This window comes from Calliphora vicina, chromosome 4, assembly GCF_958450345.1.
Source record: "Calliphora vicina chromosome 4, idCalVici1.1, whole genome shotgun sequence".
NCBI lineage: Eukaryota > Metazoa > Arthropoda > Insecta > Diptera > Calliphoridae > Calliphora > Calliphora vicina.
Window position 1 is genome coordinate 50970817 of NC_088783.1, and position 8871 is coordinate 50979687.

At 28.5% G+C, this 8871-nt stretch overlaps 2 non-coding genes across 2 annotated transcripts; both read left to right on the plus strand.

Annotated features, from left to right (window-relative positions):
• Window positions 1-1559: 1559 nt before the first annotated feature.
• TRNAG-UCC (transfer RNA glycine (anticodon UCC)) lies at window positions 1560-1631 on the plus strand. The gene has a single exon. It is a non-coding gene; the product is annotated as a tRNA-Gly (tRNA).
• Window positions 1632-5396: 3765 nt separating this feature from the next.
• Window positions 5397-5478, plus strand: TRNAS-UGA (transfer RNA serine (anticodon UGA)). Its single transcript has one exon. It is a non-coding gene; the product is annotated as a tRNA-Ser (tRNA).
• Window positions 5479-8871: the final 3393 nt, after the last annotated feature.

Genomic DNA, 8871 nt, shown 5'->3' on the forward strand with positions numbered 1-8871 from the left:
AAAAATTATTTGCAATTAACTAACTCAGTGTTTATATGTCACATTGGTTACGGAAAATTCTTGTTTTTATGAGATGCCGGATGGTAAAATTTAATTATTTGGTAGCTCTTTTATTGAATAAAATATGATACATTTTTTATTTTTTTAAATGTAAAAATTATAAAATCAAAAATTCTTGTCCGTCTTGCAATCCAAGTAATTCAAAAACGCAATGAACTATTTAAAAATCGTCTTAATAAACTAAAAGCGTTAAAACATATGGCATTGCTTAAAATCTTATTTGCAAATAGTGTCGTTAATCAGGAGTTGTTTTCGTGAGTTAGCTATTCGCAAATAAAAAATTAATTCACTGTTTATGCGGCATTTTTTTCTAATTGCAATATTTTTATTTGCGTAGTTTATTTAATAGTCAAATGTTGAAAAAAAATGTATGAAAAAATTATTGTAAAAATTGGGTAAAAAATTTGGTGAAATTTTTTAAATTTGGATGAAAAATTTAGTCATTTGGGGCCCAATTTTAAATAGCAATAATGTAAGTTATTTAGTGGCTTCAGAATGTTGATTTCAACATGCAGACAGACATACATGACTATATCAACTGCGCTATTTATAACAATTCAAAAATGTGGAAACTGCAAATCCTTGCCACTCATGGTGAATGGTATAAAAAGTAGTAGATTTAGTACTTTTTCAAAACACGTTTTCTTTGCTATACTTTTATTAAAAAATAATTTTCAAACGTATTTTTACAAGTTTGGTACTTTTCTAAAAAAGTAGTAGACTTAATACATTTAGTACTATGTATATTTAATACTTTTTGAAAAAAATATGAATATGTACTAGTTTTTTCAATATAAATTACATAATTTTTACACGTTTGGTATTTATTTGTAGTTGATTTAGCTAGTACTTTTTTACAAAATATGTTTGTCTTGTTTTTGACATTTAATTGTTGATTCTCTTTAGTTCTTTATTCGTAATATTTTTTTTTAAACGAAAACATCTTATTTGATTGTGGAAAATAAATTGGACAATTTTTTAAATTGTTTTTTAAAAGTAAATTCAAAATGTGTGGTGAAATAATTGAGGAAATGTTTGATTTAACTTTAAAAAAATTTCTATTTTAATATAAATGATGTTTTCATTTCAACAAACGAAAAATTATGTAACATAATAAGAAGAATACGAATGAGTGTAAAGAGGAATGTCAAAAAGAAACATGAAAACCCGAAATCATGTTTGTTTTCTTACCCCACCCCCATTCTTCTCTACCCCGCGCACCTACAATCATCGACAAACATGAAAACAGTCGTCTGGGCAAACATGAAAAAAAAATCATCGTGTAAATTGCGTGTATGTCTTTTAAAAGCATTTCCTACACTTTTGGTACATTTTTCAAAATAGTAGTTGATTTTCTCGAATGTTTTCTTAAATACTACTTTTATAATAAATAATTTAATAATTAAAATATAGATTTTGAAGCACTGTTTAACCCCTGTATTTGTAGTCTTTCTTAAGGCCATATGATAAATCACATAATGAACATCAGCGAGTCAGAGGCGTCGGTGGTGTAATGGTCAGCATAGTTGCCTTCCAAGCAGTTGATCCGGGTTCGATTCCCGGCCGACGCACACTATTTTTGGAAAAAAGTTCTGTGGTTCCATTTAACCCTAGCTATGTCACTATTTACATATCGATAGCTTAATATGGAAAGGTGGTATCTCGTTTTTTTTCAAAATCGGGTTTTTTATATATTCTGGTAGACAAAACTCAAGTTCACCTCTCTTAAAAAATTCAGTTTCCTATGTTGACGAATAACAGTAATTATAGTAATTAAAATAAAGCCCTCATTTAACTCATTTAATGTTGAATGCATATTTTTTGGTTTTTATTAAAACAAACAACTTCTCTAAAAGTATTTTTTGATATACAGTAATTTTGACTTACCTGCACAACTTTGCACGATATTTTGTGCAGGTAAGTTAAAAGAGCAGTTAACATCAGTTAACATAACTGCTCATTGATGCTGGTAAGTGCATTTAAGTTTACTGCCCAAAAAAGCAGCTAACGGCAAATAATTTACATGAAGTTTTGTGATGTTTCCCTTTAAATAACGACAAATTTGGTATTTTAACTATTTTTAAAATTATTAAGAAGTTTACAACACAATTTTTTATTCAAAATCGTATTTTTCTTATTTTGTTTTGATTTAATTTTATATTAAGCAGCTAAATGAAATTTTTTTCATGAAAACCAGTTATAGCTTCCAAAAGTATTATCTTAAATGTGCAGGTATAAACAATGCACTTAAATTAACGAATTTGTATGGAGTTTGATAAATAAATATACAAAACACAAGTTTTGTGCACTTATATGCAAAATGCTCTTAAATGAAAGGCAGGTAAGTCAAAACTACTGTATTACAAATTTTTATTTCTTTTTTTCACTTTCAGATTTTATTGAATTTTTTTCCTTCTCTTGTAAAGTAACTAAAAGATGAGATACAAACTTTCTATATTAAGCCATCGATATGTGTGTAAATATCTGAATTTTAAAATAGCTATAATTTACATATATATTAATTATCCGATTTGGATCATGTGAACTCAGTGACTAATTTGTATGTTCGGAATTGCATCAAGAAAATAAATAAATTCCCTTTAGATACAAATACGTTTCAATTCCCTAACATTTAAAAATGTTTTCTTCATACATTATTTATGGGAATACAAAATTTATTTTAATAACTTTTAGTGTACGTTTTCATTGTTGAAATATTTGACGAAAAATCACCACCACTAAAAGATCGATACATATTTATATTTTCTTTCAACAAATATTTATTCCAAAAAACATGATTATATTGTTTGACTTTGCTATTATAAAACACATGCAAAATCAAATAAACATTTGTGTTTACGTATTTTCATCAAATATTTATACCCTACACCACCATAGTGGGGAGGGTATAATGCGTTTGTGCAGATGTTTGTAACGCCCAAAAATATTGGTCTAAAGTATACCGATCGACTTAGAATCACTTTCTGAGTCGATTAATTGGCTGTCCATGTAAACCTTGAGCGCAGAGTACATATAATTGTTTCGGCCCAAGGACGAAGTCTATTGAAACTGGCTGAAATCGGTCCATTATTTCACCTAGCCACCATACAAATGTCCTCAAGAAATTGGACTTTATCGGTCATAAATGTTTAATTTATATATGTATCTACACAAATTTCGCTCCAAATAAGTTTTATATATATAAAATTCATCTCACCAAATTTTGGTCTATAATTAGTCATAGCTCCCATATAGACCCGCTTCCGAAAATCACTTTAACGTGCTTAAATCACTTAAAAATATTGGTATATACACAAAATTCAACATAAATAACTTTCATATAGACATAAATCACACGACCTAATTTCATGGTGATCAGTCCATAATTGGTCATAGCCCCCATATAAGGCCAACTTCCGAAAATCACTCACGAATATAAATTATTGATATTTTAAAAGAAAAATGTTTTTGCTCTTTTACTTAGTGTAGGGTATTATATGGTCGGGCTTGACCGACCATACTTTCTTACTTGTTTATCAATGCAAACGTTCGTTTATTTTTTTAACTACGTGTTTTCTTTCCAATTTTATATATTATGTGATAAATTCTCTGAAATTGTTATTCGCTGACTGATCACTTTGAAATTAAAATTTAAATGTACATATTTCTATTCTGGAGAATTTATAAATTCAGAAACCAATCAGTTTGCTTTTAATAATATTTACAGTGGTTTAATATATTAAATTGAAAATGTAAACATTATTTTGCATGCTCTTAATCAGGCTTGGAAAAGAGAGATTTTAAAATGTTAATAGACTAGTGAAAGTTTTCAAAACTGAATGCAATTGTAAGTAGTTTAAAAAACTTTATGCTAAGTTTGGAATTAAATTAAAATACTTAAAACAATAAATGAAAAACGATTAAGGACTAAGATCGAAAAATTCATAAGTGTTAATAAAAATGAAACAACTAAACTTAGAGTTTTGATTTTTATACTCTTCACCTTCGTGAGAATGGTATACATATATAAGTTTGTAATTCCGTTTGTAATTTCCACAATATAATTTTCCGACCCTATAAAGTATATATATTCTGGATCCTTATAGAGTCAATTAAGCCATGTCCGTCTGTCTGTCTGTTGAAATCAGAACAGAAGCCGAGAAGTTTCCTATTTAAAATCAGCAAAATCGGTCCACAAATGGCTGAGATATGAGGAAAAAACCAGGACAACATCGATTTTTTACCTATTTTTGACCTATATCAGGATTACTAAGTCATTAATATAGACAATATGGATATCTAATGATAGATATTTCAAAGACCTTTGCAACGACGTATATAAGACCATAGTAAGTTGGACATACAAAGGGTCAAAATCGGAAAAAACATTTTTTACCACGAACTTTTTTCACCAAAAAAAAAATTAAAAAAAATAACAATTTTAAAAAAAAATCCAAAAAATGAAAAAAAAACAACTTTGGAAAAAAAGAACAAATTTTGTTTACCTAAAAATATTTAAAATTTTTATTTTGAAGTATAATTTGGTGGAGGGTATATACGATTCGGCACAGCCGAATATAGCTCTCTTACTTGTTTTTATTTGATTGAAATTATTATTACAATTTACAAAACAAAATTTTATAGTCTAATCACTAGTGATGAATTTTCGAAATTTTTCCGGAAACACTTCCATTAAGGTTTTTATGGTATTTGTTCGAACAGGTAGTCCATCTCCGTTTAAAATCTACCACACTTTTGGACACCTTTTTGTGCTCTTCAATTCTCATTTATCAAGAGCCCAATATCTCATCAGCACCAGGCAATTTGGACGATTGGCCTCTCCTGGTACAAATACCATATTATTGTTTTTTTTACCATATATGTATAATCTTAATTATCCTACCTTTGTAAAGCATGTCAGTTATTATAATAACTGACATGCTTTACAAAGGTAACTTGATAAAAAAAAATCAAATAATACTTGTGTTAAAAGTTTTAATTAAAAACGTGTGTTAAGAATTTTTCAATCTCAGCCCTTATTATATTTTATGTTACCCAAATATAATTATTACTGGTTTTTTATTCACAAAAGTTTTTTATTTGTAGCTGTTAGTGGAAAAAGTTTAAGAGTACTCAATTTTCCATCTCTGGTTTAGAAAAAACAGCAAAAACATGAATCATTAGGTTTTTTATATGAGTGTGTTTGTTGTTGTTATTATTCCAAAATGTGCTTTTTGTGTGTTCGTGTGCGAGTGTTGTATAGAAAGAGCAAGAGAGTGAGAATTAAATGTTACTCTCCAGTAATAAAATCATATTTTAGCAAACAGTTCACAACAGCTGCGGTGTCCGAGTGGTTAAGGAGATGGACTTGAAATCCATTGGGTTCTACCCGCACAGGTTCGAATCCTGTCCGCAGCGAGAACTTTTTTTTAATTTTTTTTTTATTTAAATAAAGGGAATTTTCCGAACTTTAAAAAGAGATTAAAAGAAACATTTTCTTGCAATATGAATATTTTTTTACAAGCAATATGAATATTTTAGCATTATTCTGCTTTTAGTTACATTTTGTAAATTGTAAATAAAAGTGATCAATTGAGTAGAGTTTTTCTAGTAGAGTTTTTTATTTTATGAATAATGTTTAAAGAAACAGGAAAGTTAATTTGTTAATAAATTAATTTAGAATAAAATATAATAACTATTGAAGTTAGAATATTTATTTTATGTTGTGGAAGGCCTCAAAACAGAATAATTATGCTGCTTCTTTAATATTTTTTTTTGTCATTTTGGTGAAGATATGGACTTCTAAGTATCAATGGGCCCTTAAGGTATGTTTATTATTTATATTTAAAATAATTGATTACTATTTATAATTATTATACGAAATCAAGATTAAATGGAGCAAAATAACTTCAAGGTGCTAGTTTTATGTAACTGCCCTTTGAATGATTTTTTTTTATATTGTAGCTGAAAGAACTTATTCTTTAAACTATTTTAGAAGTTGTCTCACATTTTGGTTCATACCTCCGGTTCTACATGACTGATTTTGCCCATTTTCAACACAAAACATTTCCGATCAACAAATATTATTTGTCTAGAGTCCCTATCTTTCTAACAACAGACGGACATTGCTAGATCGTCTTAGAATTTTTATAAGAATTTAGATTATATATACTATTTTGTTCTATGACCAATATTGCGAAATGATATTTAAGGTGGTGGGTATAAAAAGTGATAATTGATAGAAAAATTTGCTAGTTATTTATGTATATAGATCCATTTTCCGAAAAGAAATTATGGGGGCTGGGAGAAATTATGGAGCGATTCTTATTAGTGATAATTATGAGTTTCGAAACATTTAAATAAGAAGCAACACAAATTGTTTTAATGTTGGGACAATTTCTAATGCAAGAGTATTTGTAGTTATTTTAGATTCATAAAAGCTCTGATACGAACTTTTGTCTAATTACGATAAAGATTACATGATGATTTAGTTGTTTCACATTTTATTTTAAGTTTAAATTTTGGCTCTATGTTTTTTAAAACAATTCAATATAGCAATCTGAAATTAAATTTTTGAAAAAAGCTACAAAATGTAATTTTAAGACATAATTTTAACAAATTAACTAAAAACTAAATTTCCTCGAAATCCGTAAAATTTGAATTTGTACAATATAAATTTATTCAAAGTCTTGGCCATTGCATAGTGGTTTAGAAACATTTTTTTGGATGGAGCTGAAGTGTTTTCGAATTGATTTACAGTTGTTCAGCTTCCTGAATGAGCTGAAATTTAATATATAAATAGTCCATGAGAAGGTCTACTAAAAATATGCTTACATGTGTAGGTTATCTCTCTTATGCCCGTAACTTCAACAAATAGATATCTACGGTGTAAAATACCCAGCAGATAAATTTACCTAAAAGGTAACTTCACATTAATTTCAAATCAATATCCAAGGGTAAAAATTACCAAATATTTTTACTCCATAAGTAACTAAGCTCTGATAGATATCTATTTGTTGAATTAATTTTTATACCCTTCAGCTTCGTGAGAAGGGTATATATAAGTTTGTCATTCCGTTTGTAATTTCTACATTTTTCATTTCCGACCCTATAAAGTATATATATTCTGGATCCTTATAGATAGCGGAGTCGATTAAGCCATGTCCGTCTGTCTGTCTGTCTGTCTGTCTGTCTGTCCGTCTGTCTGTCTGTTGAAATCAATTTTCTGAAGGCCCCAGATATCTTCGGGATCCAAATCTTCAACAATTCTGTCAGACATACTTTCGAGAATTTTGCTATTTAAAATCAGCAAAATCCGTCCATAAATAACGGAGATATGAGCAAAAATCCGAGACAACCTCTGAAAATTTCATCAAAAAACACAATGTATTGCATGCTTTGACAAAAAAACAACAAAACGTATGCTTGGATGTGCAAGCTTTGTGTATTTTGTTTTTTTTTTGTGTTTTGTTTCTTTTGGCGTTGTTGTTGTTTTTTATACAACTAAAGTTTAGTTTGGTTGTGTGTTGGTTTTTTTGACAAAAAAACAACAAATCGTATGTTTGAATGTGCATGCTTTGCGTATTTTGTTTCTTTTGTCGTTGTTGTTGTTTTTTATACAATTAAACGTATGTTTGGATGTGTGTTGGTTTCATTGCCTTGCGTATTTTGTTTTTGTTTTTTCTTTTGGTGTTTTGTTTCGTTTGGCGTTGTTGTTGTTTTTTGTGTTCTTGATAAATTTAGGATGCTGTACGCTGAAAGTGGTACATACATATATACTAATTATAAAAAGTAATAATGCATCCACAACAAAGGTGAAGGGTATATAAGATTCGGCATAGCCGAATATAGCACTCTTACTTGTTTTTTTTAATTTTGATCGATCTTTTTTTGGTTTTTTAGATATGGTGGACCTACGCATCCAAAGTTGGAATCTGTAAAAAGTGCCGCATTTTTTCAGTTTTTTTCCATAAAAGTCCCATATATTTTTTCTTTTGTAGAAAAAAATTTTCTTCGGGACTATATACAATTTTTATATGATCCGGAAAGACAATTTAATGCAAAAGCGTGTAAAGTTAATTTTGGCTCACTTAAGCGGACACGAAACCCCTCAGACCTATCCAAACTTGGAAGATTTTTTAAAAAAAAATTAGGTTTGTGTAAAAAATTAAAAAAAGGCAATGTGGCGATCCTCGAAAAAGCTTCATATTTGTATAACCCTATATGCTTCTTAAATATCTGCAAAGTTTTTTTTACTATCACTCGATAAATAACGTCACAGTAGGCACTTTTCTAAAAAAAATCAGTTTTTGGAACACATTTTCCCCGTTTTAGGAATTTCGGTATTTGTAAATAAAAACTGTTAAAAATCAGAATGCCATTGATTTAAGGACACTTGGATCTACATTAGTTTCAAATTTTGTTATGATATCTTTTAACTGTCACAATTTTACATTAATTCAAATTTTATATTTTTCTTTATGGAAAATCATCATATTATAATTTTTTTTAGTTTTTAGGTTAAATGACGTCCGAAAAATTATTAAAATTTTTCGTTTCACCAAAATATTAATCTCTAAGTCCTAGGCTTTTCAACAATACCAAATACTTATATAAATTGATTATATTTACTCTTCACAGGTTTCACAAATTATGCCTCCTTTGAAAAACGTTAACGTTTTTTCATATATTTCATGCATGTACTGGCTTTGTAACCCCTACAATGCTGAACGACTGTAAATCAATTCGAAAATACTTCAGTTCCAACCATGTGAAATTTCATAACAATATCTCCAATAGATCCCGAGATAC